At 42.2% G+C, this 23,229-nt stretch overlaps 1 protein-coding gene and 1 pseudogene across 2 annotated transcripts in view; one reads left to right on the top strand and one right to left on the bottom strand.

Moving 5' to 3' along the window:
- The window catches only part of LOC145498197 (uncharacterized), a 358,759-nt gene that overhangs the window by 58,809 nt on the left and 276,721 nt on the right, over positions 1-23,229 (bottom strand). The window lies entirely within an intron of this gene.
- Positions 1-23,229, top strand: part of LOC145498163 (uncharacterized) — a 59,460-nt pseudogene that overhangs the window by 6,147 nt on the left and 30,084 nt on the right. The window contains exons 2-3 of the transcript XR_014050784.1: positions 12,040-12,913; positions 14,112-17,551. The product of XR_014050784.1 is annotated as an uncharacterized LOC145498163 (transcript). The remainder of the gene's footprint in view (positions 1-12,039; positions 12,914-14,111; positions 17,552-23,229) is intronic.

Genomic DNA, 23,229 nt, shown 5'->3' on the forward strand with positions numbered 1-23,229 from the left:
CTCTTGAGGATTGCATCTCCATCCCAATGATAGCTCTCGGTGAAAATCAGCTCAACGTAAACACGCTGGACGACAGTTTTAATTGAATCATCTTTATTAAAGCCGTTGATTAAATCCATACGTTTTGCGTTTCCGAGACGAATAACGAAGCGTAGAAATTCAAACTCAGACATTTCGAGCTAGCCGTAGATGAACTTTCAACTCAGGAATTGAGGTAAGATACTTCAAGTAATGTATCTTTTTGCAACAGTTCTTAGGCACACATACTCTATCAATTATTACTATTATCTACCAGTCGCACGGCCTGCTCTTCTGCAGATTGCAGCCATTCCTGCTCACGCATCACCAAAATATGAACCGTGGCTCGACCAAACTCATCCGATATGCCCTACTATCAGTAATGACCTTGCACTAGAAAACAAGCCTTCTTTTCTTTTTTGCACGCTTCAAATGGGGAAAAAAGGTGGTCTTAAGTTTTTAATTTAAGTACCATATTTAGTTGTCGCTTGTGAGAAGTTTGCCAACAAACCCAGCCGTCAGTTGTGAGTAATGAGAAGTGACTGTAGTCGCGCGTTAACGCCAAGTGCGAATGTATTTCTCAAGCGATTAAAGTAAAGTAAAACTTTATTTAAACAGGGTAGCCCGTTCAGCTCAAAGGCTGGTAACCATACGAACCCTGTATAAATAACACCAGATTAAAAATACAAATTTATGCACAAAAATCAAAACTTTATAACTATACGTTAAAAACTAAAACTACGTTAATGACCTACTTACAATACTAAAATACTAAGATCTTTGAAACATTAACATTTTGCACCAACAAAAGGGGATTCTTTGCGATATCGATTTCTAAATCTACTCAGTACTCGATATCAATTGGACTTGAGTGATGCATAAATCAAGTATGAAATACCTTATTAAGATCCACACCAGGCGGTGCACGCTAATCCAAGAGCGAGCTGTAGTCGGGGATTAGCCTGCAAGCAGGCTCACGTTGGAGCACAAGCGCGCGCGGCGTAGCCACGAGGGCGAAATCGAGCGGCGAAGCCGCGAGACGAGAAAGTGAGCCTGCTCTGATCTCTGCAAAGTTTTTATTTCCACCCCGGAAAGCAAAGAAAGGAACAAGTCAATTAATTTTCACCGGAAGTATGAACTTTGGCAGCTCAGTTTTCTCGGGAAAATTGTAAATCTTTTTTCATACCAGCATGTAGGCGCGATATCCGTTGTTGATAAAGTTTTGCCGAAGAAAATCTGTCAAAGTTTATGTCTACAAGGACACACACTTGATTCGAAATGACCTTGCTTTGGCAATCTGGTGTTTGACGATGCTGGTAAACAGGCAAACGCCTTCGTGTTGTTTCGTTGCCCGCTTGCAATCACATACGTTTGTAATATTTAATTCTTCCCATATGCAGTCGGTAACACGACAAGTACGACCTGATTCATTCATGATACTGTAATGAAACTGATATAGTGATTGCACGAGCTATGATGCGCGTGCTAAGAGGTATAACGGTTGTATTTGAATGTATACTCGCAAGAGTTCTAAGACTAAGAGACGGTTATATGGCGAGTACGGGATGCGCAATGTACTCGTAATACAGCGTATGTAAGGGACTCACGTTATGGAGTGGCCTGTGTGTGTGTTAGTAGACTTACCATGTACAAGTAAGCTAAACGTTGAGAGACGAGTAATTAAACCGTTGGCTGTTGGACTCCTTGACTGGAAGTTGTTGTCGCCCGCGTGCGTTACATTTGGTGTCAGAAGTGGGATTCGAACCACGACCAAAGTCAGCTGAAGTTCAGGTCAGATCGTTTTGTTTTGGTGTAGATAGTTGTCCTGCGAACGGCTGTTGTGTGGTGGTGTAGTAAAGCTGCACGACGAGATATTTTGACTTGTAGTGGCGTACTGGTTGCTACGAAGCACTTTACGTGGTAGTTGCCGTTGTTTTGGTCGATAAAAATATATTTTAGGACATTGTTTATTGGTTGCCGTAGTTAGTTGTGGTTGCCGTTAGTTGGCGGCGTGATCCAGGCGACCGTTAAAGTTAAGTTTAGTAGCGTTGTTTGAACATTGAGCTCCTTTAGGATGGCAGCGGCTGATCAGAGTTATTGCGAAGTCCAGTTGGATGCAGAAGAAAATTATCGTGGAGAATTCCATGTGGAACAGGACGTCGTGCAGAATTCGACGACTCCGAACGAAAATGGTTGCTATTCCTTCGGTCAAGAATCACCAGCTTCGTACCACTAATTACGTCCTCGCCGTATGATGGAAAGACGTCTTGGGACGACTATCAAGTTCAATTCGAACTGATTGCAGAATTAAATGGTTGGAATACGTCTACAATGGCCATTTACCTCGCAGCGAGTTTGTCAGGGTGTACACAGGCCGTGCTGGCTGATTTGGACGCAAACTCGAGAAGAAATTATCAGGCCCTCAGGGAAGCGTTGTCGCTGCGGTTCGGTAACGGTGGAAAGATGGAAGTGTTTAGATCACAACTGAAAAGCCGCACCAGAGGAAAGGACGAGTCACTTCCAGAACTTGCACAGGCGATCCAGCGACTCGTAAGGCAAGCATATCCGGAAGCACCCCTATCTGTGCGGGAAGTTCTAGAAAAGGACTACTTTGTCGATGCAATAGCCGATACGGATATCCGCTGGAAAATACTTCAAACTAGACCAGGAACGATACAAGAAGCCCTCGCCATAGCTACCGAAGTGGCGGCATTTCAGATATCTGAACGTCAACGTCTCAGACCAGGCCGACTGACTGCGAATATGGTGGGCGCACAAGTTTCAGACAAACAACGTGATTTCCTCGATTCATCTATCAGCAAGATATTGTCCGAAATGAAGAAAGATCGAGAAGAGAAGAGGCGTCTAATGGAGGATTTCATGAAGAAAATTGAACGTCCTGCCCGTAACGTCCTGCCCGTAACGTCCTGCCTGGAATGGAGCACGCTAGCTCGTGGGACCCAAGAAATGTCGGTGGAGGAAATTGCTGGAACTGCGGCAAGCCTGGACATTTTTCGCGTAATTGCCCAAATTTCTGTTACAACCAGGGAAACGATGGCGGATCGAACCAAAGGGCCTAAGTTCGGTCCCGCGTCGTTATCAACGGCCCCTGTATTTAAGAGCTGGTACTCCGCGTGGAAATGAAGATCAGCTAGGACTGTACATCTCCAGTAAGGTAGAGGGAGTGGACGTCAAGTTTCTGGTGGATACGGGTTCGAATATAACGATTTTGAGCCCAGCAGTACTGGAGAAGATCAGTACACCAAGGCGACCAGTCCTTGAGAAAGTCGAGAACCGTATGATTTTAGCCGATGGCAGTGCAAAACCGTTTCGTGGCAAGGGGACATTCGAATTGGAAGTAGAAGACAAGCGGGCTCTGCAGGAGGTGTGGATTGCAGACATAGAACTGGAAGGTATTTTGGGTATGGATTTTGTGCGCCGGTATGGTTGTCAGATCATTACAGCTCCTGGAGGCCAGCTGGAACTATTCATCCCCGAGTTGACAAGTGCAAGTGGAACTGGAGCAAAACCGGCAGAAGAGATGGAGCCTAGCAATTATCAATGCTTGAGGGTGGTAGTCGAGGATACGGTGTTAGTCCCAGCAAATAGTGAAATGATAGCAGCCGCAAAGGTTCTAGACAAAAACACCCTTACAGCGCTTTGCGAACCAGTAGATAGCAATCAGGTAGACGGAGAACCGTGGTTCAGGAACGCTCAGAAGGCAGAGACTGAGGTACGAGTTGCTCGAGAGTGTCAACCAAAAGAATGCGCAAACCAAGAGCAAGATCAGCAGCGATCTCTGCCCGTAGAGCTGGAGAAGCATGGGAATGCAGATGCATTGTCGAGGAAACCATGCGGTCGTGGTGACTGTGGATTTTGCGACAGAATCGAGGGAAGGCGCGAGTCCGATGATGATTCGTTCTGTGGTGCAGTTACAAAGAATGGAAGTCGGGAACGTAATTTAGGAGCAGGTTCCTCTCAAGAAATGGAACTATGGACCGATGGAATAACGAGAGAGGAACTACAAAATGAGCAACGATGCGACCCCATTTTATCGCCTGTAATAAGCGGGCTGGAATCTGGACAGGGGCGACCTAAGTGGGAGCAAATTTCTTCTCTTTCTCCAGAGCTTAAGGGCTATTGGGCACAGTTTGAGAGACTTATCCTCAAGGAAGGGATTCTGTACTGCAAGTGGGAGGTCGCAAGTCTCCGGCAAGAGCAAAGCTTAAAATTGGTCATTCCTAAGAGTCTTCAAGAACAAGTGTTGTTGTCTCTGCATGACTCAGTGACAGCTGGTCATCTGGGAGTGAAGAAGACCCTGCAGCGTGTCAAGCAGCGGTACTATTGGTGTGGAAGCAGCCGTGATGTAAAGGCGTGGTGCCGAAACTGCCTTTAATGCTCATCTCGAAGAAAGCCGCAGAAAAAGTTTCAAGCTCCACTACAAGTTTACAATGTGGGGGCACCCCTTGAGAGGCTCGCCATTGATGTATTAGACCCTCTGCCGGAGACAGATCAGGGAAATCGGTACATTTTGGTGGTTATGGATTACTTCTCGAAATGGGTGGAGGCACTTGCCATGCCTGAACAATCCGCAGCGACTGTGGCACATCTCTTGGTCACTGAGGTTATTTGCAGGTTTGGTGTTCCCTTGCAAATTCACACTGACCAAGGACGTAACTTCGAATCGGTGCTGTTTAAGGAAGTTTGCAGACTTCTGGATATCGAGAAGACTCGGACAACACCCTTGCACCCACAATCAGACGGGATGGTGGAACGACTAAATCGTACGTTGGAGGCTATGTTATCCAAATTCGTCCAAGAAAACCAGCGGAACTGGGATCAGCTACTACCTCTTATGGCCATGGCTTATCGGTCTGCGATACATGCAAGCACTGGCTGTAAACCAAACGAGCTAATGTTTGGACGCGATGTCAGGCTACCTGTAGATCTAATGTTCGGTTCTCCTCCGGTTCCAGTCACACCACCAGATTCCACCGACTTTGCCTGGAACCTGAGGGAACAGGTCAGAAAAATACACCAGCTTGCCCGTGACAATTTGGACATTGCGAGCCGACGACAGAAGCGATTATATGACCAGAGATCTCAAGCAAATTCTTATCAGAAGGGAGAGAAGGTGTGGTTGTACAATCCTCAGAGCAAGAAAGGCAGAAGCCCCAAGCCGCAAACTCCATGGGAGGGGACCTGGGAAGTTACCAAACAAGTTACGGACGTAGTTTATCGAATCCAGAGGACCCCCAAGTGGAAGCCCAAGTTTGTACACCATGACCGCCTGAAACCATTTCACGAAAGGCGAATGTTGAGCCAATGAATTTGGAAGTTGGCCCCGAGAATGCTATTTGTCAAGAGTTACCATTTCCGTCTGATCAAGACATTTGGAACGGTTCATAGTTCCATTTAAGTTCTATTTAAGTTTAAGTAAAACATTTTCAACAGTTTAAAATTACATTAGAGTTTTCGGGAAAAATCTTTTTCAAGTTAATACTTTCTCCGTTGTCGTTGTTTTTTTTTGATTATGTAAAATACCGTTGTTGGCTTTAGGATGACCCTTGATGCGAGGACGCATCTCTTCTATTGGAAGGGGGGAAATGTAATGAAACTGATATAGTGATCGCACGAGCTATGATGCGCGTGCTAAGAGGTATAACGGTTGTATTTGAATGTATACTCGCAAGAGTTCTAAGACTAAGAGACGGTTATATGGCGAGTACGGGATGCGCAATGTACTCGTAATACAGCGTATATAAGGGACTCACGTTGTGGAGTGGCCTGTGTGTGTGTTAGTAGACTTGCCATGTACAAGTAAGCTAAACGTTGAGAGACGAGTAATTAAACCGTTGGCTGTTGGACTCCTTGACTGGAAGTTGTTGTCGCCCGCGCGCGTTACAATACTTTCAACTGCTATTTCCTGCTCTTTCTTTAGTTTGGAATTTAAGCAGAAATAGACTGGAATTTGTTAAAACATCTGTAATACGCGCACTCAACTCTTCCTCTGAAAATGTGGACGACTTGTTTTTTATTGTGAGGTAAATTACCGTAAACACCGGCGTATAACTGTAAGCCGCACTCGCAGATAAGCCGAATCCCGAGTTTGGAAACTCAAATTTTGGAAAAAAAATTTGAAAAGAAATTAAATCAATCAATAGTGGAGTCTTGAGAAAGATGGCTTACGTGTACATGCATTGTTTCTTCAAGTTTCTTGAACGCGTCGACCCGCGTAATAACAGATAATACTAAAACTCTTACCTATAAGTTTAGCTCTCTAATAGTAGGAAAATCCGACCAAGACATAAATTTGATCTTTCAGACCTGGTATTTTTAATCCAGTATTTTTCATTCCTGTCCATTTCTCAATAGAATTTACATACAACACCTAATGAACGCTTCAGTTCGTCCGTAGCTTAGTAAACAGGCATTTGATCAGGAGATGAAGTACTGGAAACGAATAGATTTTGAAACCGTACAATTAATATTTAGTACAAGACACATCAACGTTTTCTCAATGCAAAAAGACATTTATTTTCACTCACAAGCTGTTCGTATTTTATTACAATAGGAAAATTTATTCTTCAAATGTGTTTAAATGGTAAACTTTAAGTTCTATAATTATCTTAGAAGCCATAGAAGTCCTCATCATCAGAATTTCCGAAGATCTGTTCCTTTTCGTGTGTGTCTGCATAGTACAGTGACGTTCATCTTCAAATTCATCATTTAAGTCATCACACGGGCCAGTTTCTTCCTCCCATATGTCGTCGTCCTCGGTTCCATCGATTGCATTTGTAATCATGACGCGCAAAGCTGATCTCAATGTTGCCAACATTTGCGGAAAGATGTGTTAATCGTTTCCGTCGGAATGTCATTCCACGCTTCCTTGATCCAGCCGCAGGTAACATTGAGATTAGCTTGCGCGTACGGCCACTTGCAGTCAGAATGTGTTCTCCTGCAATCATCCATTCCTGCCACTTGACTCTTAGGCGATCTTTGAAGGGCTTGTTGATACAGACACCCAGGGGCTGGAGAATGCCTGTCATTCCACCGGGAATAATAGCACACTCCGTGTTCAATGATCGCAAAGTTCTCCTGACTGGTTTGGACAAATGCGCGCGAAATGAATCCCACACAAGCATCGATTTGCGGCGACGTAAACCACCAACTGCTTCAAACAGTGTTTGGCCAATCTTTGACCAGTTCTTCATTGATCCATCCTTTTCCTTGACATCTGACTACAAGGCCATGCGCGGGGAAAAGTCGTTTTCTTCGGTAATGTTTTCCGTTTAAATGTTACATACGGCGATGGGGATTTAATCGCTCCTCGTCAAACACAATAGACTGACAGTTTTCTCGCCTTTCCCGCTTTTCGACCAATGGTATTTCACTTCGTTCAGACGAAGCAGAAATGAAACAATTACAGAGATCAGGGCAGGCTCACTTTTCTTGGCGCCTCTTCACCAGACTCCTTCCCGCCGGATCGCTCTGCTCTTCGCCGCTCTTCGCCTGCTAGCAGGCTCTACGAGGATTAAATCCGCCCTTCGCCTGTTTCTGTATTTTCCCGGCCGCTCCGTTATCACGCTGACTTTCGTAAACGATGCAATAACAATGAAAAAAAAAAAAATGCCGAAAGTAAATTCTGTTTCTCCAGGCTACATTGAGGGCACATTTTGTTTCAGGATTCCAATCACGCATCCCGCTGAATTTTTCCGTCAAATCACGCATCACGGATAATTTTTTTCCCCATCACGCGTCACGTAAAAAGAAGTGAGTACATTGCCAGTTTTACTTTCTCGACCTTAAAAAACGTCGTTAAAAGGAGAATTTTGCAGATTCCACCACAAAAATGCATCGGCAAATATTCCAAACATTTTGCCCCGAAAATGATAATTACTGGCCAAAATAAATGTGGCGACCCTTACGGGAGACCGGTAGATTCGGTCTGTATCCCGGAGACTCCTGGATAATAGGCCTGTCCCGATTGTACTTGTAAAATGCTACTGGAAAGTTGCTCACTGGAATGCCAAAAAGTTGCTAAAAAATTGCCCAAATTCCTAAACCTCGCTACCAAAATTTCTTGATATTTTTATATAAACGTTAATTGAAAGCCCTATTTTTCGTTCTTCACAATAATTGCTAACATCGGTGAAGAAAAATAGTTTGGAACTTAGCTTTAAAGAGTTGCTCGTGAATGTGGGCGAAAGTTTAAGGACACTCTTAGCCAACGGAAAAAAACAAATGGTTCATTTGACGTCAAGTGACAGGTTATGTGTTCAAACTTCAAAAAGTTGATAAATATTCAAGAAATTCACATAAATTGAAGTTTTCTATGATATCCGGCGTTGACTTTTTTCGTGCTTGATATGTGCTCTAAACCTATATTTTGCTCAAACGTTGCTCAGAAAGGCAAAACTTGCTCGATGTTGCTAGAACCCTAAAAAGTTACTCAAAAGTTGGCGAACCCAATCGGGACAGGCCTACTGGATAATTTAGGAGAATTGGAACCGTCTGTGAACAGGCTCCCAACGAGCCCGAAAAAGTAAAATGGGACGAGCGAAGCGAGCGAAGCGGGGTGGGATTTTTCCCTCTTCATACCACTTTCGGCTATCTCCGCCCGCCTGTTTTATTTTTTTTTTTTTTCCTTCCCATGTAATGTATGTATTAATTGGCCACTCCCCTTTGGGGCTTTTCAAGGCCAATGTAAACAACAATGATAAATAAATATTTAAATAAGCATAACTAGGTTAAGAATCTTAACTGGCGGGAGGCAGACCAGTTGGCTATTTACAAGCGCAGCCGAGAAGTCGAACTCGGGGCTACCGAGAACAACATCAGCTAGCGATCAGAACGGGATTTGAACCTGTGACCTACGGATTTCAAATCCGGCTCTCTAACCATTCGGCCACGCTGCCTAGGGCTAATAAAACACAGTCAGGAGCCTGTTCACAGGCTAAGCTGGTAGACATCTTGAATACGAATTGAGAAGACTTCTACGCCACCTTTGCCAGGCTGTGTACACCCTGTGGTATTTCCTGCTGTTGTTGTACATCCAAAGTTTAATCTCTGCCTCTGTAACAAATATGTCTGTTATCGAAGTTTTGCTAGGTTAAGAATTTGCTTTTTTCGCAACGTTATTGCCGTTTTGTCGGAATCTAGCAAATTAAAACTTGTTGTTTTCGTACAGTTTAAACACTACTGTTGTTAACAATGGTCTCCATGCAGCTATGTTTACTGCAGACAAATAGCTCGTTGCCGTTTCGTTTGTCTGATTCAAGGGGGCGTTTAATTTAGGTCACATTTGTCAACGAGCCAAAGCAAAAATTTGAAAATCAGCTTACCGTGCATCTGTACTCTAATAATTAAATCATGTTGTTTCAGCCAATCAGAGCACGCGTTATATGGAAACTTTATTAACATTTATAATAAAGTTTACATATAACGCGCGCTCTGATTGGCTGAAACAGCGCGCTTTATCACAACAGAGCACGGGTTGAGGACGATAAGTTGGCTTTCAAATTTTTCCTTCGGAACTTTGACAAATTTGACCCAAATTAAACATCCCCTGTGATTCAGACAAACGCAATAGAAACGAGCTATTTGTCTACAATAAATATGGCTGCGTGGAGACCATTGTTAACAACAGTAGTGTTAAAAATGCACTAAAATTATACAAAAGCTGTTATTAAAGTTATCAGCGGTTTGACATACAAACGAGGTGATAACAGCTATTCAGCATTAATCGTATTTTCATCCGCAAGTTTTGGGCTCTTTGTTTCGCAATTTCCACTGGAAAAGTGCATGTTTTCATGAGCCTCAATGCGGCCGGATTCCTCTGGACTAAGAAACTTTTGGTCCATATTTCAAAATCAAACTAAAATGTGATTTTTGAAGCAAACGTTCTTCTCTCGAAAGTCACTCGGCCAAGCCACTCAAAACTGAGAGCTTAGCCGAAGTCCAGTTTGTGATCGACAGCTGTTGTCTCGTTAGCCAATCAAATTATTTGAGCAATCTAACAAGGATTGTGATTGGCTTATTTTAGCCTGCTTTATCAGAGAACAGATGCACGCTGACGCCACTTTTCTTCGTTTGGAAAATAAAGTTTGGCATGAAAATTCATTGAACGCGTGGGGAAATAAATAGATTCTTTACCATTAAACAAATAAAGAAGCCTCGACTGTGCTCTGTTCTGTTGTAAACCACTTAGGAAGCAGTAGAAAAAGGTAGGGAAAAACACTCGACTACGTCTCGTGTTTAGCCCTACACTTCTTTCGTGCTCTCACGCTTCCCGCGTGCTTTACAACAGAACAGTGCACAGTCGAGGCTTCTTTATTTGTTAAATAGATTTAGCCAAGCCTAAAAGCGGAGCTTGTGGGCCGGGTTGTTCAAAGCCAAATTAAATTAACCCAGGAAAAGCGAGAATTTTGATTTGAGTTTTGTAACTTTGTGGTGAGGTTTTCAGTTTATATTCTGTGACCTTCTCTTTTGAGTTTGAAGGACCTCAAACTACACAAAACATAGGCACTGTTTATACAAGAAAACTTTAGGTTTCGGTTAACTTTTAATCCTGGGTTAGCGTTAACCGCCTTCCGAAGTGTAAGGCCCAAATTACATCAAGTTAAACTTGCTTGAGCCGGCGATCCAATCGAAACCCAGTTCTTGGTGAACTGTAAACCTGACAAACAATAGAATGCAAGGCTGATGCTACGCGAAAAGCGTTTCGAGACACCAACATGACGAGAACCGATAAAACAGGATCGCGACAGTGGACAGCTGTTTCGTCCCTCTTGGGACTCGTCAGCACTGTGTAGGGAAGATGTGTAACGCCAGCCCAACAGCCAACGCACATAAAGAGCTCACTCTGGAAAAGAGTACTCGGGGAAACCACTGAACAGCAACAGGGTTCCCAGGCTATCACTCTTTTCCAAAGTGAGCTATTGCAAAATGACCCGCTCACTATATCAAGTTCCGTACTTTGAACTCACTCGCGCCCCGAAACGCGTGTTGCGACGTCAAGTGTTTCGGGACGCAAGGAGACAAGGTGTCACGATTGGTGTCTCGAAAAGCAAAAAATAAATGTGGCTGGACAAGGCCAGCCTAAACATTTAACCGCCTGGCGAGTACCATGCTTTACAAACGCAGCCTATCGGAAGTGAAAAGACCTACGGTCCGAAAATACATAAAAGAGAAACCAGAAACTACAAGGGATCGCATACAATAAACGCTGCCAACGTAGGATCTACAAGAGATCTGATCAGCTCAGATCTAATCAGATCTCTGGTAAATCCTTCGTTGGCAGCGTTTATCGAATGCGGTCCCTTGCAGTTTCTGGTTTCTAGACCTGAGCTTACGATACGGTCACGTGATGCTGTTCAGTGGATAACTTGTTTTGACAGGTGTCAATTAACCATAATGAGGATCTCTAATATCAAAGATGTGCGCTGTAAACCAAGGCTGCAAGACTGGGGATTAGCTGGAGTATGGCCGCCACGGTACGCGACGTCGTTTTCGTCGTCGTAGAGCGCCCGCGCCCGCAATTCATGCCACTAGCATAAAAATGAGTTGTGACCATGAAAAATTACCATGAAATTAAGTTGCATAGTTTTCTATGCATTCATGTGGTTCTCTTCCTATAGTTGTGGTGCTCCGCTTAGCACTCTCAATCCAAGTACTGAAGGATTTGTTTAATCCAGCGTTTAGTCCAATTTATCCTGGGGGCCCTCACTGAGTTGAATTTTTTCTTTTAAAAACAGCGTTCAAGCTATAGTGGCCATACTTTGTGACTTTTCAAGACTAAAAAAAAACATCCATCCATGATTTCAGATCAAAAGGCGTTTTACCTCACTTGGATTTTTTTATAGCGTAAGAGGGTCTCATACCCTCAGATATAATTTTTTCTCAATCTTTTTTGGGGGAGAACATGAAGATTCAACATTCCTGACGATTTGATAATCGCGTTTGGGAACGATTTTGCTCGTATTAATCCCTGATTTACGTTCACTGTTGTTCTTTCAACAGGGGTAGTATTGTCTTCCTGGCGATATAGTAATGGCTGTACAGCCTTTTACGAACGAACAGTTGAACTATTTCAAGTTTGCTTTTGTTGTGCTAAATGAGTTCCCCAAGGTGTTACGCCAAACTTTTAAACACATGTGGGACAATACCTTTGCACATCTCCCTGGTTACGAGGCGTGGGATGACTCCATTGCTGTGCAAAACATGTTCCTTGCTACAGAGGGTGGTAAGACCAAAGTACCCACACACCTCCCTTACGAAGAATGGGATTGTACCGCATTGTTCCAGGCCACTATCTACGCGAAGTCATTCGCTCTACCAGACATGGCAGGTCATCACAGGACACTCAGTGATTTGTACTTGAAGCACTGTAAACCGCCCCATGGAACCTTTCATTCCTCCGTAGTCAGCCCGGGCGGAAATAAAGCTGAAACATTTGCAATGGCGATTGATCAGCTGCGACTCCTAAGAAATGCATTTTGTCACTCATTCAGCTCCGAGATTGACAAGAAGACATTTGATCAATACATTCAACACACCAAAGACGCCATCACTGCTCTTGGAGTCACGACTGACCCTATTGATGCCGTTGGATTTTTGACCGAGTCGGACTTTCCCACCGAAATGGTTTGCAAGTTAAAAGATGAGATCACAAAGGAGTTGCTAACAGAAATCACATTTTTCAAGGAAAACGTGGAGGATGAACTAATGGGTGTGAGGTCAGATCTTGCTCAGTCGACACAGGAACGACAAGAAGATGCCTTAGAGCTGAGAAAGACCATTGAAAAGGCCGCAACTGCAAACCAAGAAATGACGAATGAGAAAATAGCCGAGATGAACCAAAAGGTTGAAGACCAATTCAAGACTGAGCGACCAGGTAAGTAAGCAGCACTCTAGAGTTTTTATTTCAAGTTACAATCCTTTGGCTGTGCTAAATCTGAGATAAACTTCGAGAATGCAAGTGCGTACGCAGTTCCTCCCAGGGAAAAGAGGATTTGTAAGATAGAGCCACTGTAAAATTTTCCATCGTTTTGGAGAGTAACCATCTGGAACCTTTGAAAAAAGAAAGAATTTCTCGCAATCTAGTAGTGAAACTAAAATTATAATGTTTTAGCCGTCCATATGTGTAAAAGGAATATCACCGCAAAAGTGACTTATCAACTATATACAATGCTCGCATTATCAAACCTCTGAAGCGGAATGGGCCGGTTAATTAAGAGGCCTAACAATATTCAGACAGAGTTTTGTGGTCTCACGGGACCGGGGGAAGGGGTGGTTGAGCCCTCACTCTATAACATTAGAGCTATCACACTGAAACTTGAGGATTTATAGCACGTTCAAGCTATTTCCTTCGAAGTCCACAACATGGAACTATGATGTCATTTGACACACAAATGGCGTCATTACTTCTGAACAGACGCCATAATTGATTTTCTGATGTTTATTTTAAAAGCGTTAGAAAACCACTAAAACTAGCTCAAACGTAGTCAAAATCTAGAACAAAGCTGGTGCAAAAAAGATATTTTCGCTTAAAACAGGAAAATTCAAACACCAAGATCCTTGAGCGGTGATAAGTCATAGCAATTTGTTCCCAAATAAATTTTAGGAGTTCGTTACTTCAATGCTTTTAAAGTTACAAGCAGTGAAAGCTGGTGATGCCCTCAAAACTCCCCCCACCCCACGGTTTGAAAAGGGTCAAGCTAGTCTAGGATTAACGAAAACTTTGAATTGTTTCATAAAATTTCAACAATGACTTGAGCAAGACACTTGTTGTCTCCTTCATAAAAATTGGTGGGAAAAAAATCGACTTTAAACTAAAAGAATAAACAAAAAATACTTTTTTTTTTTCTAATCCCGCACTACCAATAATTAGCTTTCGAAAACTTTTGGCCTGGAGGAAAACTATGTTATATAATATTTGTTTTGGTATATTCTATCTCTTCAATAGCAATGTTTTGCTAACCTCCAGTGAATTTATTTATTTATTCATTTATTCATCCATCCATCCATCCATCCATCTGCCCGTTCGTTCGTTCGTTTATTTAATTATTATTTGTTGGTTAATTGATTTACAGGAACTAAAACATTTCTGCCGAGATCAAATCTTCCTCCAAAGGTTCCCAACTTCATTGGCCGTGAGGAAGAATGTGACGAAATTGTTGGTCTCATGACTTCCGAATCTACCCGACTCGTCTCCGTCTGGGGTTCGCCAGGGTTCGGGAAAACGTCCGTTGCCATCGCAGTGGGTCACCAGCTTCAAGCACGTGAGCTGCCCGTCTTCTTTCTCTCATTACGTGGGTTCAAGTCAAAAACCGATTTAACGTCCAAATTTCTTAGTCGGCTCCGACAGGTTGGGACACTTGAAACTGATAAGTTGCAGGATTTATCAGCTGATGATGAGCTTTGCTTAATTTTTGACAGACTATCGGATCGATGTGTTATAATCCTGGATAATGCCGATGACCTCTTTGAAGATGCTGTGCCAAACGTAAAGGAGGAGGTTTTGAACCTCGTTGAAAAAATCCTCAATCGCAGTGACAAAGTCAACTTTCTTTTAACCACAAGAGAGTCGTTGCCCTATTTGAATTTACATTTTCAGGGACACAAGTCTGTCAGAATAAGACAGCTAGACAAGTTGTCATGTCAAACCCTAGCTCGAAAACTGCTCCCTAGAGCGAGCTCTTCTGATTTGACAAAAGTTTCACAAATCTGTGGGCAGGTTCCCTTAGCCATAAAATTACTGTGTTCCTCCATTTCTGAAGATTTTACTCCATCAAGTCAGTATCTTGAATTCATGGAGCATACAGAAAACATTGTAGAGATGTTGGACAACCCAGATTATCCAAGCAATTCGGCACTGAGATCTCTTTTAGAGTCGTCTTTCCAGAGACTCTCTACACAAGACCAAGAGGCACTGGTTTCTTTGTGTATTCTTCCCACGCATTTTGATTTAAAGATCTCCGCAGCTGTTTTGGGGATAACTAGAGCAACCGAAGCAGAGAGGGTATTGCGAAGACTTCAGAGAAAATCTCTAATTGATTGTTCTTCAGAGTTTAGCAAATTCTGTATGCATAAACTAATCCAGTCGTTTGCAAGAGAAAAGGGAGAAGCTGGCATGAAAGAAACAGTTCTCATCTCAAAATCTCGTTTAAACGCATTTTGCATTGCCCAGTTTGAGAAACTTAATGAGAATTTCCTTTCTGGCAGTTCCATGTCTGCGTTCAATGAGTTCTATGAAGAGGAAAAAAACATTGTTCAAAGTCTAATTGATGGTTGTTTAGATTCAAGGACAGCCGACAGAGTTTTTGATGTTTTGGCCAAAGCAGAGTTGTTTCTTGACACTCTCTTTTGGAAGGAGGGATCTACGTTCAACAAAATTTACAATTCAGCGATCATGGCGGCTAAGCAGACTGGGAAAAGTGTTTCTTACCGGCGCCTACTTAATTCCAAGGCGTTTGGTCAGGTGATCAGGGGCACAAGTGGAAACACAGAGAAGTTGCTTTCTGTGTCCAAGGCGTTTCAACTGCAAACTTCTTCCCATTGCGATGGAGAAAAAGGAAAACACTTGTGCTACTATGGACTTCATCAGCTTGTTATTGGAAAGACGGAGGATGGAATGAAAGTTTTAGAAGAAGCGCTTTCTTCCATGAACACAAGTCAGGAACACACCATTTTGAGGCTTATTATTTTTCAAATCTTTGCAATCTATTACCAAAGCAAAAATGATTCAGTGACGTCATGCAACGTTTATCTAAAGCACTAAAGGAATGCAGAGATGCCAGCGACACTGCTTGTTTACTGGTAATACCTATGCCCGAGCCAGCAATAAAGAAAGTTGGTGAACACTGCATCATTCCGACAAACAAAGCAAAATCTTCGGTAAACCTGCCTGTTAAAGTTCAAGTTATCCTTCTTGTGAGCAAAACAGTACAAAACTTCTCCACCTCAGACACCAATCAAATGTTTGGCAACTTGTTGCTTACCATGCTAAACGACTGTGAATCAGCACTCAACACAACTAAAACTGGTTGGTTCAACTTCCATCGCATTGTTGTTGGTGTGCTAGAGTCACTTGGAAGAGACAAAGACGCTTCATCGCGTACAGAGGAAAACATAAGGTTTCACCAACACGCACTGCAACAAAGCGATAACAAAAAAGACAGGAGCAGTGAAAGTCAAGAACAGCAAGAGGAGGCTCTAGCCAGGAACTATTTCGACCTAGGCAGCATTCAATACCGGAAAGGCAGCTACACAGAAGCTATTAAATCGTTCACACGTGCACTTAATATCAGAATTAAATTGCTTGGTGAAGAAAATTCTGAGACCGCTGACAGCTACCATGAAGTAGGGAATACAAAGCATTCACTGGAGGATTACACCGCCGCTCTTGAGTCAAAGCAACGTGCTCTTGATATCAGAATTAAATTGTTTGGTGAAGAACATCCAAAGACTGCTGACAGCTACCATTCAGTAGGAGTTACGCAGCATTCCCTGAGTGATCACACTACCGCTCTTGAGTCAGCAAAGCATGCTCTTGATCTCAGAATTAAATTGTTTGGTGAAGAACATCCAATGATTGCTGACAGCTACCATGAAGTAGGGGCTACACAGCATTCCCTGAGTGATTACACCGCCGCTCTTGAGTCAACCAAGCGTGCTCTTGAAATCAGAATGAAACTGTTTGGTGAAGAACATCCAAAGACCGCTCACAGCTACCATTCCGTAGGAGTTACACAACATTCCCTGAGTGATTACACCGCCGCTCTTGAGTCAGCCAAGCGTGCTCTTGATATCAGGATTAAATTGTTTGGTGAAGAACATCCAGAGACCGCTGACAGCTACCTTTCACTAGGGGTTACGCAGTATTCACTGGGGAATTGCACCGCCGCTCTTGAGTCAGCCAAGCGTGCTCTTGATATCAGAATTAAATTGTTTGGTGAAGAACATCCAAAGACTGCTGACAGCTACCATTTATTAGGAGTTACACAGCATTCCCTGAGTGATTACACCGCCGCTCTTGAGTCAACCAAGCGTGCTCTTGATATCAGAATGAAATTGTTCGGTGGAAAACATCCAAACACCGCTGACAGCTATTATTTGGTAGGAGTTACACAGCATTCAATGAGGGATTACACCGCCGCTCTTGTGTCACACAAACGTGCACTTCGCATCAGAATTAAACAGTTTTGTAAAGAACATCCAAAGACCGCTGACAGCTACCATTCGATAGGAGTTACACAGCATTCCCTGGGTGATTACACCGCGGCTCTTGAGTCACAGAAACGTGCACTTCACATCAGAATTAAACAGTTTGGTGAAGAACATCCAAAGACCGCTAACAGCTACCATTCAGTAGGAGTTACACAGTATTCACTGGGGAATTGGACCGCCGCTCTTGAGTCACTCAAGCGTGCTCTTGATATCAGAGTTAAATTGTTTGGTGAAGAACATCCAAAGACCGCCGACAGCTGCCATGAAGTCTGGGTTACACAGCATTCACTGATGGATTACACCAGTAAGTAAGAGTTTTTATCTTATGAGGGTGACACCTAACAGTAACTAACATCACTGAGGAACTTGTGGCCCCCTAAAAACTACAAAAATACAGATAGTGAAAACTACATCAGCAATAGATACTATTTACAATAGAAATAAAAATAAAAATGTTTCTAAAATTTGATAACGGGAGAAATCGGTTTAAAACGAAGAGCATGCAAACATCAATCTATTGTCATTAATTTATATCAAACGATCCTTTTTAACCGCGCGGCCATGGGCCGAGCGCGGTTCATGTTCTACCCGTGGTTTATTAACCGCGCGGCCATGGGCCGAGCGCGGTTCTAGGTTTACCCGGGGTTTATTATTAACCGCGCGGCCATGGGCCGAGCGCGGTTCATGTTCTACCCTTGGTTTATTTTTTTTTATTTTTTTTTTGTCGGAGACCAGACGCAGATCTCCACTCGGCCAACTTTGAATTACGCAATCTGTAATGTTTACTCGCCAAACCTTGTTTCTTCAGGGTCAACAGAAATCTCAGACTACAAAATCACGCCGAACCTACACGTTGCAAAAAATCTCTTCAAAACCCTGACATCGAAGCGATATATCACTTTAGCGTTAATAGCTACCACGCATTAGCAGAAGGTAAATCTATTCCTTAAAAATCCAACTTTATCGTGCTAAAATTTCAGCGAAATCGAACAAAACCAGAATTAATTAGAATTTTTTTTGTGACCTCACTCCCCAGACTTGACCTAACAAAAGGAGCAACGGTCGCCCATAGCAACCGAAAAACACGAACATAACAAAGCCGACGTTTCGGCCAAAACACTCAAGAATTATCGCCTGAGAGCTTAAACTTGAATGGGAATATCTTTTTCGAACTTCTTTCAACTCATTTAGACGAAAGAATGGCCTCGGCGGGCTACAAAAATGACCAAGAGAAAAAACAGAACAAGACAGCAGAACAAACCGATAATATTTCACCGCGTGGCTTTCGGCACGAAAACGAAAATACAGCTTACTTCTGGATAAATTGAGCCTTAGAAGCCACCAACTGGTCCCATATTACTTTCTGTATCCTTGCAAATGTCCTGACTTCCATCTCCGAAAGATTTTGCCCCAATTTTGACAGCGACCACCATTACGGTGGCTTGCATGCTAAATTAGCTAACTTGACAAAATTCTCCCGAGGGGGGAGGATGTGAGGAAAAGAGCTGAAAAATGGCCTGTAATTGGCTAATAATGAGATCTTCCCACTGTCCAAATTTGGTGAGAATCTAAAGTAACGCCAATTTTCTGTCACGTTTTCAATCTGTAGCCACTGGAGTGACCAAAATCGATACATCGGTCGGGATAGAGTTTCATTATTAAATTACATGACTTGTGTGACTACTTTGCTAGCCCTTTACTCGTGGAAAACACCAATCAAATTTAATCTTGTCTTTAAAGAAAGAAAGCTGTTGTTAATAGTGTTATTATCGTGTGGCTCATATCGTTCATGACCATACATATCCCGAAGAAAGTTCTAGATTAGGACCATTACGTCATCGGAGATTTGTCAACGGCTACCACTGATGGTGCAATAATACAGTTTGTGTTGATCAAGTGATGTGATGTCTACAGTAAGAAAAGAATCATCACTGACTGCTTTGAAATGTGCACTACATTCCGATGGTAGTGCTAAGCAAACAGTTAAATTTTAAAAGCGCGGTTATAAGATCTAAAAGATCTTCTTGTTTTTTGTCGGTGACCAGACGCAGACCTCCGCTCGGCCAAATTTTGAGTCACGCAACGTGTGATGTTTTCGCGGCAGAAGCTGTTAAAACATAAATACACGGACAATTTTACGGATATTGTTTTCTTTTTTGTGGAAAAAAAATCTATTTTCTTTTCGTTTTATCAAAGCCTTGGATTTAAAGGGAATAATAAACACGCTAAAAAAAAGGTATTACGTCAGCCATGGAATGCGTTGACGTTGCAGCTTTCACTTTCGCTACGTGACAAATAAGATCGTGTTTATTTTGCAAGTTTATTTCGCCAGAAGCGACGTTCATTAATTTATTTGTAATTTTGCGAGCATTTCTTGCGGTTTTAGGCAAATGAAGTAAATTATTTGGCTGTTTCATCGCAGCGAGTTCATAGATCGGAAGGAAAATTAAACATTTGCAAGCCAAGCAACGAACTTGTCAGAACGTGCAAGGCTTACGTCATTGGTAGGGAAATAACCACCGTACTAAAGATAGCCGTGGATAACGCAATTCTTGAATTATTTGACTTGTGTGACTTCTTTGCTAGCCCTTTACTCAAGGGAAAAACCAATTTAATTTAATCGTGATTTTTAAGAAAGAAAGCTGTTGTTAATAGTGTTCGTATCTTCATGCCCATACGTATCCCGAAGAAAGTTCCAGATTAAGACTATTACGTCATCGGAGATTTCACACCGGTTACGACTGATGGTGCAATAACACAGTTTGTGTTGATCAAGTAATGTGGTGTCTACAGTAATCAATGAATCATCAAGGATTGCTTTGGAATGTACACTGCGTTGCGACTGTAGTGCTAAGAAAACAGTTAAATTTTAAAAGCGCGGTTATAAGATCTAACAGATCTTCTTGTTATTTTTTTTTTTGTCGGTGACCAGACCCAAGCTCCCTCTCGGCCAAATTTTGAGTCACGCAACGTGTGGTGTTTTTCCGCCAGAAGCTGTAAAAACATAAATACACCTGTACACGGACAATTTTAGGGATATTGTTTTCTTTTTTGTATATTTTCTTTTCGTTTTATCGAAGCGTTGGATTCAAAGGGAATAATAAATACGCTAAAAAAAGGTATTACGTCAGCCATGGAATGCGTTGACGTTGCAGCTTTCACTTTCGCTACGTGACAAATAAGATCGTGTTTACTTCGCAAGTTTATTTCGGCAGAAGCGAGGGTCATTAATTTATTTGCAGTTTTGCAAGCATTTCTTGCGGTTTTAGGCAAATGAAGTAAATTCTTTGGCTGTTTCATCGCAGCCAGTTCGATAATCAGAAGGAAAATTAAATATTTGCAAGCGAAGCAAAGAACATGTCACAACATGCAAGGATTCCGTCATTGGTAGCGAAATAACCACCGTACTAAAGATAGCCGTGGATAACGCAATTCCTGAATTATGTGACTCGTTAGACTTCTTTGCTAGCCCTTTCCTTAGGGGAAAAAACAATTAAATTTAATCTTGACTTTTAAGAAAGAAAGTTGTTGTTGATAGCGTTCGTATCTTCATTCCCATACATATGCCGAAGAAAGTTCCAGATTAAGACTATTACGTCATCGGAGATTTCACAACGGCTACGACTGATGGTGCAATAATACAGGTTGTGTTGATCAAGTAATGTGGTGTCTCGAGAAACCAATGAATCATCAAGGATTGCTTTAGAATGTGCACTCCGTTGCGACTGTAGTGCTAAGAAAACAGTTAAATTTTAAAAGCGCGGTTGTAAGATCTAACAGATCTTCTTGTTTTTTTTTTTTTGTCGGAGACCAGACGCAGATCTCCACTCGGCCAACTTTGAATTACGCAATCTGTAATGTTTACTCGCCAAACCTTGTTTCTTCAAGGTCAAAAAAATCTCAGATTACAAAGTCACGCCGAACTCACGCTTTGCAAAAAAATTTCTTCAAAACCCTGACTTCGACGCGATATATCATTTTAGCGTTAATAGCTACCTCATATCGGCAGTAGTAAAATCTATTCCTTAACAATCCAGCTTCATCATATTAAAATTTCAACGAAATCGAACAAAACCAGAACTAATTATAATTAGATTTTTTTTTTGTCACCTCGCTTCATTGCTTGAGTCAACAAAGGAAGCGACGAAAGTGAAGAATGATCATCGCAGTAAATTTTCAAATTTAAGCAATTGGAAAGAAGCAGCCTGAAAAAAATCAGGGCTTTAACGGGATTCGAACCCGTGACCTCCGCGATACCGGTGCGATGCTCTACCAACTGAGCTATGAAGCGACACATTGGGAGCGAGGTCAATTAATTGAGTTGAGGAAGCGACGGTCGCTCATAGCCACCGAAACACACGAACATAACACGAACCGACCTTTCGGTAAAAAAAAATCCAGGATTATTGCCTGAGAGCTGAAAATTGAAGGGGAACATCTTTTTCGACCTTTTCTCAGGTTATTTAGACGAAAAAATGACCTCGGCGGGCTCCAAAAGAGAACGAAACCGGCAAAAAACAGAACGAGACAGTGAGGAGAGCCGATAATTTATTCAATTTGTCCACCGCGTGGCCTTCGTTACGTTCAAGTTAAAAAAGGCTTACTTCTGGATGATTTCAGCCTTAAAAGCCAGCAACTGGTTCCAAATTACTTTCTGTATCCTGAAAAATGTCCTGACGTCCATCTCCGAAAGATTTGGCCGCAAGTTTTGAGCAAATAAACATTTCGCCGACGGCAATCACCAATGCGGTGGCGGCGTCGACAAAACCAGGATCGGACCGAACCGGACCGAACCGGACCGAACCGGACCGAACCGGACCGAACCGGACCGAACCGGATCGAACCGGACCGAACCGGACCGAACCGGACCGAACCGGACCGGATCACGGATCGGATCACGGACCGGATCACGGATCGGATCAAGGAAAAAAATTCAAACTTTTGTTGAGCAAATTGCACTAGAGTGACTACTGTGAGCAGAAAGTTTTATTTAATTCAGGTGTGATATTCCTTTATTCTTTTATAATATCAAGCCAACTGGGAGCTGGCCACAGATGAATTTTTTTCAGGCTCTTGGGTTTTTGATTGGTTTTGGTTTTGGTTTTGATTGGTTTTTTGGGTTTTTGTTGGGTTTTGATTGCGATGATCAATCATGTCTTCATATTTTTCTCCGCAGTTCAGATAAATGATATTTCGTGTATTCACTTGCATCAAAGGTAAACTGTCATAAAACGAGTCAGTATGGTAATAATAGGACGAACGTATGAATAGAAACACAAAAACTAAAAACACTAAAAAATTAAACACCTGATGATTTCAAACAATTTCCGTTTTTGAGACAAGTCTATACTTTTACAAGATGTGAGTTTGGAATACGATATTTCGCACTGGAATAAAACGAAACAAACCATTTGTATTTCAAGGAAATATAGCTGTTTTACAAAAAATTCTAGGAATGACATCGATAGTGTGAACGATAACGCAACCCGAGAATAAACAACATTTTAGGAGTTACGTCACGAGTTTTAGAGTTATTTTTAGGGTCGTAAAGAGTTGCCTTTAAATAGAATAAAACCTTAAAATGATCGTGTTCTAGGATAGAAACACTTAAGAGGCAAGAACAAATCAAAACGGAATGAGGATCGTTAAGGATGGCAAAGATTAACGGGGATTGCAAATGACGAACTTGAAAAACTAGGCTAGTTTTTTCAAGATGTGCAAATCGTGACGTAGCTCCTTCAAAGCAAGTCATGTCCTTAAGCTTTCGTACGTAAGTTTTCTCATTAACTGTAACGCCAACTGTAACGTTCACATCTGACACGAAAATGTAGCCGAGAATTAGCCACTGATAACAATTTCAAAAACGAGAATGGGAGGTTCACGCAAGCTTCGAGCCAACTGACGTTCAAATATAACTACATCTGCCTGTTCATTACAATTTAAATTCGTCGTAAATTAGGCGCTTATGTAGCTTTTTAAATG

The sequence above is a fragment of the Orbicella franksi genome, chromosome 9 (assembly GCF_964199315.1).
Source record: "Orbicella franksi chromosome 9, jaOrbFran1.1, whole genome shotgun sequence".
NCBI classification, from domain to species: domain Eukaryota; kingdom Metazoa; phylum Cnidaria; class Anthozoa; order Scleractinia; family Merulinidae; genus Orbicella; species Orbicella franksi.